At 39.0% G+C, this 11,208-nt stretch overlaps 1 long non-coding RNA gene across 1 annotated transcript; it reads left to right on the top strand.

Moving 5' to 3' along the window:
- The first annotated feature begins 3,964 nt into the window (after positions 1-3,964).
- Positions 3,965-8,518, top strand: LOC132072889 (uncharacterized). The gene is made up of 3 exons (XR_009418425.1): positions 3,965-4,183; positions 6,073-6,712; positions 8,348-8,518. It is a non-coding gene; the product is annotated as an uncharacterized LOC132072889 (long non-coding RNA).
- The last annotated feature ends 2,690 nt before the right edge of the window (positions 8,519-11,208 follow it).

Here is an 11,208-nt window from a genome sequence, read left to right as displayed (position 1 = left end):
GAGCAGAACTCCATAGAAAGCGAACAATTGCCCTCCTAATATTGAATCAAATATTTTCCAATGTGTGGCCTTAATAAAAGCTGTGGGACTATTCCTCTTTCAGAACACATCAGGTTACAGCAATACAGGAACAAAAGTGCAAATGGTTTATGATGGGTAATATCAAAGCAGGGCAGGACAAACTAGCTCAAATACCTGATCTGAGGTAGGAAACACAGCAAGTTTGCACTGATGTGGCATAAACATGTGATCTTGAATAGATATGGCCAAGGCTCCAAAAAAAGCTGCAAAAATAGTTAAGTCAGTTCACATGTCAGTTCTTCCACAGACTGTAAATAAGCTTCAAAGAGTTATAAAACCAGGCAGTAGACACCAAATGCATGCAATCTTGGAGTAGTGCTAGTAAAAGTACATCACCACCTCTCTGCTACACAGAAAAATTAGGTAAATACTTCATTCATACATGTATATACACACTGCATACACACATTCACTTCAGGGCATTTCTATAGTTTATTAGGTACTGGCACTAAATAAAGTTTTGTAAACATTTTCATTTCATAATTGTTAGTGGTAAGGAGAATATTTGTGGTGCATGGTCACTAAGCAAACAGAGTGAAAATACTTTTACAGGGAATATAAACAGTTTTATGGAGTATCAGAGAGCAGGAGGAAGCTGCAAATATAGAGCACCAGCAGCTGTTCTGGGGCAAGGCAGCTGCTCTGGATCCATCTAGTAGCAAAGTCTCTTTGGGCAAACAAGTGGGTGGGGGACTGTGTAATGGAATATAGAGACTTTTAAAGTGGCATAACTCATAAAAGGATGAGAGGACTTCTTTCTCTCTTTTTCATATTATTTTTAATAAGAATTGGGAAAGTGGCCCAAAACTGTTCCTGGATAATCAGTCGAATAAAATACTGGATTTATTACAGTGTTATTGACACCCTTTTTCAATCTATTTTCCATGAATATTCAGTTTAATTGTAGGAAAGCTTGAAATAACAGACACCAGAGCTGGTGCAAGAACATCTACATTTCCACATTATATATTTTTATATGATCCAAATTCTTAGACATTTATTTTTTCTGCCACAAATAAATAATAAAAACACTGGAAAACTATGCACGCAGGCAAATTTATTATGAGCACTGAAGATATGTTTACAGAAAGCTTTCAGCAAATATCTGGGAAAGTAAATATACCGTAGATTAGCCATGTTGGCTTGTGGGAAATTTATCAATTAAAGAAATAGATTATATTTATAAAATTTCTTACCCAGCTCAGTCCAACAAATATACTAGACTGTTATGCTGCAGCCAGAGCTGCTCATTCAGCAAACAGTTGTTCCTTCTCTTGAGGTTGCTAGAGTGACAATTGGTTGCCAACAGTATATTTTTGTGGTAACTAATGACTACAGGTTTCTTTCATCCTCAGAAATGTTTTCTGGGTGCAAGCCCCAATCCCACTGTGTGTGTTGCCATGAGCTGGTATTTCACCCTGTGTGCAGGGCACTGTCTGTGTGCCTCTGTTCAGAGGGCAGGACTTCAGTAGCTGGAAGCTCTGAGGCCTCTCCTCACCCATGGGTTTCCATAAATGCTTCTGTTTTGCCTAGCAGTAGATCTCTTTCCGTGACAACCAGAAGTAAATAGGTTATATGTTCTCCAGACAGCTGCTGTAGCATATTGTGGAATACAAACCCAGCAGCATCAAAGCTGTCCTACAAGTAACATAACTATATTAACTGGAAGGAAAATTGATTTTTGACTTCAGCTAGCAGACGGGAGTGGACACAGCAATGACATTTTCTGGTTCCTGCAACACGCCTGCACAGTTCAGCTGGCCCTTTTCTCTTGGGTGAAAGAGGTGCTGCACTTTCAGGCTAGTCTGTCCTAAGCACGGTTGATGCAGAGGATCTCTCATAACGACTGTGAGAGAAAAACACGCCTTTGATCCATCCTCATTGCCAGATCTCTGTAAGCTGAAGATTTTATCCAGCTGGGAGTCTACCTTATTTTTGACAAGAAAGAGAGAGGCTGGTTGTTCTAATTCATGGCAGCAGCCACTTTTACAACAAACCATCTTCATTTTTTTCTTGTATTTACATTGTTGGTACGGTTTTAGTACAGTGCATTTGAAATTGTGATAAATTATCTCAATGCATGAGATGGCCCTTTGGGGATTCCTCGGAGACAGCTTTGCAAAGAACCCAAGGTTCATAACTGTCATCAACAAAAACCAGAAATAGTCCCTTCCATCATTTGTCCCTTTCATCTGAATCTTGTGTAACAAACGGCCACCACACTCCATAGCTGACATCCCCAGTTATCAGCCAGATTTCTGCCAAACTTTTATTGTTATCCTTGGCCCATTAGCCTAGAGATATTAGGCTCAAACATTTCAGTACAGTTCCTGCTGTATTCCAGTTGGAGAACAGTGATTCATTCTGCCATTTCTCTCAGGAAGAACTGATCAGCTATGGGCATCATTTACAAAACCTAATGAACTCAGGCCTGGCTTCTTAGACTAAAGCACTAATTACTTCTTTTTAATCCCCTGTTTCTCAGTAATCAACAGCTTTCTTGACAATAGGTGTGGAGTAGCACCTTGCACAGACTTTTGGAGAACACTAATGCTGTACTGAATCTGCACCTTAAAAGCATCTTTGCGCTGTAGTTTCATAGCTGTCTTTTACTCTTGTTTAAAAGAGCATAACTATCAATAATGCTTTGTCCAGTACGTGTGTATATAATAATGTATATGATCATTATGGTGTTCACTGTGGAAATAATGCAGTCATACAAAAGACACATTGCTCAAAATAAAACCTAAGATAAATAAAGGAAGCTATAAAATGCTCTGTTGGGCCCACTTCTGGACCTATTTAAAGTCAATGGCAAAGATCCCACTGACCTCAAGCAGGAACTAGCTCCTTTTTCTCTTTCTAGATTTGTTTAGAAAGAAATATAATGACAGACTTGAAAGGTGAGGTGAAATATTTTGGGGAGAGGGAGAGAAAGAAGAAAAAAAGGAAAAGAAATCTAAAGGGGACAATGGAAAATAAAAATCTGTATTTTTGTCATTCTGCATAGGATGTAACAAGAATTGCTTAGGGTGGATTTTTTCAGATTTTCCATGTTCTGGTTTTGTCAGAATATTTTAATATTTTATTGCTTGCATTTTTTTCCCAGCTCTTTCCACCCTCTTCTCTGTGGGCACTTCTACTGGCCCCAAAAAGCATGTGGTGCTTCACAAAACTAAAAATGTGTTTGCCATTAAATATAATGTGTAAAATCTTACGATGCTTTCAGAAAAATAACGCTCACATATCCAAAATGAGGGGAAAATGGTACCTAATCATACATATAATTCACAACATTTATTTCACCGGTAATGAGTGTTGTCAGGTTTTTCCTACGTTGAACAGCCATACCTGAGGGGCGCAGCGTTAAAGGGCACATTCACCGCTGACATAAATGGTAACCACGGCCACTTCAGTGAAGTTATCTCCAATTAAGCCAGCCATTACATTCACTTCAAGGTATGCAATACATTTGAAATGATAGAAGCAAGTCCAGGAAATGCTGAGTACTTCTACGAACCCTCCTTCATGTGTGACTCCCGCTGGACCCAGGCTCCTTTCCCAAACCCGGCGGTTCTGTGGTAAGTGCGATGGTCAGCGCTGTGTCCTGTTTACCGTCGCAATTAACAAAGCGGCATTCAGTGAGAGACACCAAAGAGCCTGCTGCACTTAAAGGGCTAAGGAGAGGTGATAACAGCCCTCGCTTCGTTAAGGCTCGCTGCCCAACTTTACTGAAAATGTAGTGACAGATAAAACATAAATCAACATCCTTATCGTTCTGGCTTCCTTGCCTGCCAAATGGGGGTTTAGTTTATCAGCGACCTGCAGGCCCACTGGCGGCCTTTACACTTACAGCTGGTCAGCGGGGTGGGACAGGGTGGAAGCTAAATGGCTGCTCTAAAACGCCTTGGTGTAAACAACCCGGGGAAGGACTTCCTTGAACTGCCAGTTACCTGAGTGCGATCCATCTCACTAAAGCGTCTGCCCCAAGAGGGGTGGTATCGCCAGGAAAGAAAACAAATAAAAGACACCCAGCATGTTGCAGCGCAGGCACAGGCTGGGGAATGCTGTCCCCTGGAGGGGGTGAGGGATCCTCAGCAAGGTGAGCTCCTTATGGCACTGCTCAAGAAGCAGGCAAGTATTTTGGAAGAAAAGAGACTTCATCAGCACAGCCTGCTTCCTCCTTTTTGTGACCAGAACGTACAGCCTTTACATGTATATGCATACATAATGCAGTGTTTGCTTTGACTCCCTGTGAGCCTCATCCCGGGAGCGATCCTTCCAAAGGCACCAGTATCCCCCAAGGCTCAGGAGAGGACAGTATTGAGGGCATAGTCATCCCCCTCCCCTTGCAAGCCAGGAGACTTCTTTCCTTGTGTTATACATAGGTTGCTGCATGTGTTAGGATTCTAAAAGTATTTGTCACAATTAATTGTGTCACGGTTATATTTGCATTAAGTTCAGCTCGTTAAACAAAGCCCATTTAAACTGGGCCTTGCTCATGTAGAGGCTATGAGTTTGGACAGCAAAGCCCTCAGTTTTTGCCAGTTAAGGGACTACACTGACATAATCACGCTCATGCAAACAGTTGGTGAAGATGAAATCCGCATTTAGATCAGTGATATATTTCTCCCTTGAGATCTACTGCAGCAAATAATTTCTTAGGAGTTTAAAGTGAGGCAACTGCAATGGTGGGTTTGTGTCACTATTGAAAGTGTCAAATGCAGGTAGGTTTGACAGACACTAGCACAAGACTTATGGGGTTTTTTTGTAACTAAAATTGAATTTACTTTAAAAGTGTTCATTTTCCCATGTCCTTTAGCTATAGTGAGTCAAGCTACAGCATTTCATGTAGAAAGCAAAGTACTCCATATTTCCTTGGATTTTAAAAGCCCTATCTTCTGGCAGCAAACTCTATGGAAAATAATGTGCTGAACACAAGCAAATCACAGGTGGGAAGCGAAAACAGTGTTAGACCTATACCATTGTGCAAAAAAATGCAAATGTATACACTGAACAATGTTACATACATTGGAGCCAAACCTTTTGGCAAATAAAATGTACATTTTATAATGAAAGCTTTGCTTACTGATTCTTTTTTCACAAAGAAACATTTTCTAATTGTGTTTCAAATACCTGGGATATAAAGAAAGATATTCTTTGTGTACTTGTTTGTTTAGCAGTGTACTTTGACAAGGTTACCAAAGCAACAGTGACAAACTTGCACCTATATTTAGCCAAAAGTCTTCTCAAAATCTCACACTGCTCATGCTCTGAGTGTACATACAAGAATTAGTTTGTCCCCAAGAAGTCTGTCAGAAGAGCATGTTTCAATCTAGAGGTACAAGGAGCTTAACAAGGAGTTTTTTGAAGCAAAAGACAGCAAGAGAGCAGTCTCTGGAAAGGACAGAGTTGAGACCAAAGCCCTTTCACTCTCTGTGCACTCCAGGCAGAGAGGCAACGGAGTAAAAGTAGTGGCCTGCACAGCCAGACAAATAGAAGGCATATTTGGAAATGCAGCAAGTTTATAGGAGTTGCAAAGCTGAGAGAGGGCAGGAAGGAGAGTGAGAAGGGAACTGAAAGCAGAAACCAATGTTGAAGTCAAAGAAAAAGAGAAGGGCCAAAGCCAGAGTGCATGAAAGGATGAATGCAAGACACAAGTGGAGGTGGAGTGCCATTAGAGGGATGCCAATGAAAGAAAAGGAAACAACAGAACCAGAACAGAAAGTTGGAAAGGTTGGTGAATGTTCTACTTTAGTGAAAAGTTTCCAAACTACCTCTGCCATGAGCTGCATTGTACTTACAAAAAATGACTGGCTTTCCTCTAGCTGCTGAAAATAGCCTTAAAAAGGCAAATCACCTACTACTACAGCTACCAATTGCTGTGTGGCCAACTGTTAGTTTGTTCCAACACAGCACAAACTAGGTTTGGAAAAAAAAAAATCTGCCTGTGATATCAAAAGTCTAATGTAGGACCCTGTTGTGTTCCAGGAGCTATGGATCACACATTTTGGAAGAGGCTGTGCTACTAGCCAGAAAATTTTCTTCCTAATGGAAGCCCAGCTAACCATAGGATCTGCTGCAGACCACAGACCAGCCAAGCTCTACTAAAGACGGCCCACTAGGGTGGAATGCAGACCACAGTTTGGAAACCACTGGCTTATGAAATAAACGAGATAATATTTCAACCTATACTGTCAAACATGCTTTTCTTGAAGAACTGTCAGGTCTGTGTAAGAACTGGGGTCATGTCTATAGGATTGTCCCAGAAGCTCTGTGGAAATACAGTGAACTCTGTTCTTTCAAAAATCAGCACAAATGTAGACAACTGATAGAGAAGGATAATTTTTCATCTACAAAGCCTGTAAAGGTAATTCAGATGTTACCGTCAGAACTCTGGAATTTTGCATCATCAAAAGCTTCATTAAAAATTAAAATGTGCGTCAATGCATGATAACCAGCACTGCAAACGATGATTTCAGTTCACACGGGAAAATGTCTCTCCAGATGTGCCAGAGCCAGGACCAGTACCAAGTTAATATTTGCCATGCATCTAAGTATGAGAAATTAATGACAAACATTTCAATATCATGAGTTTGAGCATTCATATGTGAACTCTTTGACATTAAAGGTAAGGAAAGAACAGATTATTATAGAAAATGGAGACATTTCCCAACAAAGCCAGAATTACACAATTTTGAAAGATAATATTTAACCTTTGGAAAGGCCAAAATTCTTTGGACTGACGCAGAAGTTATAAAGACAGATCTTGCCAAATGTAGAGTAATTTTTGAAGAATTACTCTTTTTCACAATGCTAATACAAAAATTCTTGGACATAAAACTGAGAACTCTGGAACAGGAAGGGGAAATGATAGATGCTTTGAAAAACAAGTCTATTTAGAAGCCATTTGTCTGAATTTTGTAACGTCCGCTGACAATAACATATTTTCATCCTTGACTGTATTTTACAAGTTCATTTCTTCATGGACAGAAACCAGTATATTTAGCCTCTGAAAATACGTGTTTTAAAATTGGATAGTGATTGCTTACTTCTAAATTCCATAAAAGAAAGGAAAAGAAAAAGGGCACTGAGAAATAATGTAAGCATATACACATACAGCCACGAGTACAAACCTGTTCGTACACTTACATTGAAATTGATTAGCACAATTCTGAAGAAGTGGAATTAACAATGGAGTTTCTCCTTTTCTGCAATATACAACTTTTTCAGAATAAGGAATTCCATATATATTTGCTTCTGCCGATGGCAAACATGCTTCCTCTGAAGCAGCTTGCTATGTAGAGTTTCTGTTTATAGAAACACGGAACACAAATAATCCTCTTATTTAACTGAATGACTTCTTTTTGTTTTCATTGCTGTTGAGTGATTAAACCACGACAAAAGCTAAAGCACTATACAGTAGTAATGTGAAATCAAATTCTTCATTGTAAGCTCCAGAAACTCGAGACTTTCAAGAGTGCTCGCATTCAGGACATATTAAGGAAAATTCCACACAAATGAAGAATGTCATAATAGCAAAGGAAAAAAAAGAGAAACACGGAGAGAGGAAACAGCAAATACTGAGAACACAACATCTGTAAAATGCACCAACAATTCCAAGCTTGCAATGGGCTGTCACTCTACACGCTATGAGGAACTTTCATTTAAAAGTTACAAAAATGACCTTGCTTTGAACCAAGTGAATGTGATTATTTCTGAACTGAACGGAAAGTAAAGAAGTTTGGATTAAATGTTTTACCAGTGCCAATGTCCCAGAACTTTCTTTGGCTCTATATTCTCTTTTCCTATGTTTGTCAGCTGAATTTAATGTTCTCTTCTTTTTTGTCTCCTGGTCTCTCTGACCTTAATGTGACATTTTAGTTGGGTGATTAATTACTATTAAATGGCACTGCATTTATTAAATGGAGTCCTTGTCTATGTAAGAGCACAGTCACAATGCAACGATTCAGTTTGATAAGCTTAAATATACACAGTTAGATGTGGTAATATCTAATTTGTCAAGGATCTTGTGGTTAGCTTTTCTGCCACACAGCTAGAGAGGAGATGTGATTGCACAAAAAGCTTAATATTCTGAGTTTAAATGTTCTCAGTAAATTGATCTTCTCCATCATGTAATCTTATTTCAGAGTGTGCAGGAGACAGCAAAGTTCCACACAAGACTAAGTTGCCTTAATAACAGGCCTGAGGGTTCCTGACCATGGAAATAAAAGCTATGTGACAAGATTTGTATGTCTCTTTTCAGCAGACAACAGCTGACTCGCCCTGCTAGAAGCTTTCTTTCTGGGCTAATTGAATAAAAAGAAGAACTAATGTCAGTAAAAGGATGAAAAGTTCATTGAGAAAGAAAAGATACATCTATAGGTTGGACACCAGCACCTAACCTTGTAATCAGCCAGGTTATTATTCTGTCACTTATATTCTCCGAACACTGCTTTACTCTTTTCTTGTCTAACGGCTGATATGGAACTTTTTTTTCAGACTATAATGAATCATCAAAGCAAAACTTCTTGCAAGCAAAAGGTTGGTTTTAACATCTGTTGGGAAAAAAAAATTCAGGCTGGACGAAATAAAAATGTGAGGGAGACTTTCCCAAAAAGGAGTTTTGGGTATTCATGGGAAAGACAGACAGCAGCTGGAACTAGTTCCTGACTGTTTCTTATATCAATTATTTTCCCCTCTGGTTAAACACAACTAGGCCAGCAAGAAGAATAACAGTAGTTTTTCTCAGGTTTCACTCTCAATCCTCATGTCTTCCACATCCAAAACATTCATTCTTGCTCCTACATCTGCAGAGCCAGTGCCTGTCTTTATAACTCTCTTCTACTACACAAAAAACAACTAGAAATTAACATAAAAAGGTGAAGCAGATCAGGTTACTATAAGAAATAAGAGGCCTTCAGTCTTATCTCAAACCTACAGGTACTTTCTCACAGTGAAAATTGCAAATGTTATACGAGAGGAGTCACACCTCTCATCTGAATTTAGGGGTTTACAGAGATCTTGTAAAACTATTGTGGAGCTGTGGGTAATGTTTGGGCATGCATCTTCAGACCTTCTTTAGATCTGAGATTAATACCTTCAGTGGGAATTAATAACCACAGTGGGAACCCAGATGCAGACCTGCACCAGAGACACATTTGCATGTGGTCAGGGAACAGCTCCCACCTTTCTGCTGCAAAAGCGAATCACGAAACTGTTGTATGGAGTCATTCTCTTTGCATGATGAAGAGTCAAACTGAACTCCGTGCACAAGAAGATACTTGAACTTGCATGTTCTGCAGGTTGGCTGACACTGTGCCATCTAGAGGCATCAAAATAACCATGCCTTCAGGCTGAACATCTGTAGTGAAATGAATCTCAATGAACCAAGAAAGGCCATAATCTTGACTACCTTTAACAGGATTGTATTGTTGTCTTCAGTACTGATGACAGTCTAAAAGGGTTGCACAAGAAAAACATTCTTACAATTCTCATTAAGGATTAAGTCAGCATATTTCCAGTTGCTCCTGCATAGGTTTGTTCATCTCTATCTACCATTATCATGAAGAGAGGCATATTCACATTGTCCAGAATCGTATGGGCTCAGGATTACAGGCAGGAAGATGCTCCAGGGGTGTGCTTTAGCAGATTTAAAATATAAATCTCTTCAATATTCTGCGTGCTAGAGATATGTCGGGCACTTCTTCCTGAAAACTTTATAGAAATTATATCCAACTGCAAAAAATGACCTTTTAGTCTGGGCGCAGAATCTACTTAAAAAGCACTCAATTCCTACCTTCCTTGAAGAAATATATTTTTATTGGTCTAATTTGCTGGTTTTAGGAAACAAAACAAAGGCATTTAGCAGTCTGTCCCCATGATCTTCAGAACACATTTCTAGAAAACATTGAGCAGCTTTGCAAATATAATTATTTAGTCTCAAAATTAGCGTAACTATTTTCAAGTGACAGATTGCTCTACTTCTAGAACCAATTTAATCTTACTTTATATGATTAATAAAAACTGGTTAATAGCAACACAATACATTTCATGTTCATCTAAAGGAAATGTTTTACTTTATCAATCCAAAGGAAAATTTTACTTCAAGGAAGTATCAGAAATATTTTTCAAGATTTTGCAAGTCACTAAATTAATTTTGAAACAATGCCTAAACTTTAATTTTGGCAGATGCTTAAATATTGTATTATCTCCACTAGAGCATTTATGGGATTTCAGACTATTGATAAAACATACATAGAGAATCTACCATCTGTAAAACAAGTGGTGAATGAAGGTTTACCTTACTCACTCAAAACATAAGAACAAGTTTCTGCTGTTCAAATCACAAGACATATTACTTAGTAGAGATTGAACCAAAAGCACAATCTAACATACACTTCTTGCTATACAAAAAGAACAAACCCCCACAGATTCATTGTATAAGCGGCTGATCAGCATGCTAATTTTCAAGTTATGGTTTAATTATCTCCTCTGTGCAGGCAAGCTATCAGGAACTAACTGTAAAGAGTCTGTAAAATGGAGGAGTATAATATTATATGACAACACACCAGTAATAGTTTCAAATTACAAGCAAATCTGAGCAGGGGAAAAAAGTCTTCTCCCCTTTCTCCCAAACACATGCACAATTTCCTTTAGAAGAAAAAAAACAAGAGAAATAAATGCATTGCTTGCTCTTTCTCAGAGGTATATCAAATGCTGATTGATTCTAAATCATCTGAATTGTAATGTGACCATCAGAGAAAAATGTGGCCTTACAATGCTTTCCTGTAACTCAAAGGGCAGGACAAAAGTGACTGTGTTGAAAGAATTATAGCCAAGGACATAACTGTAATGAAGTATTATCACAGACATATAATATTATCAAAATATCAAACTCTACACATGTCAACAGTCACCCAACATGATTAGAGGCAGATCTGGTTTTCAGTTTAGGTGAAAGTAGGCAGTTGTTTACGTTGGCAGATCACGGGGGAAAGGGAGGAAATGAAATGCCCCCATACAGGGTGCCATGGCCTCATGGCCTGTTCTGAGGACCCCGAGAGAAAGACAGACAGGGACAGGAGCTGTGTGCCCCGCCACCAGTAGATCAGCTCAGAGAGGGAG

The sequence above is a fragment of the Ammospiza nelsoni genome, chromosome 4 (genome assembly GCF_027579445.1).
Source record: "Ammospiza nelsoni isolate bAmmNel1 chromosome 4, bAmmNel1.pri, whole genome shotgun sequence".
Lineage (NCBI taxonomy): Eukaryota > Metazoa > Chordata > Aves > Passeriformes > Passerellidae > Ammospiza > Ammospiza nelsoni.
This window is presented reverse-complemented; position numbering and strand designations above follow the sequence as displayed.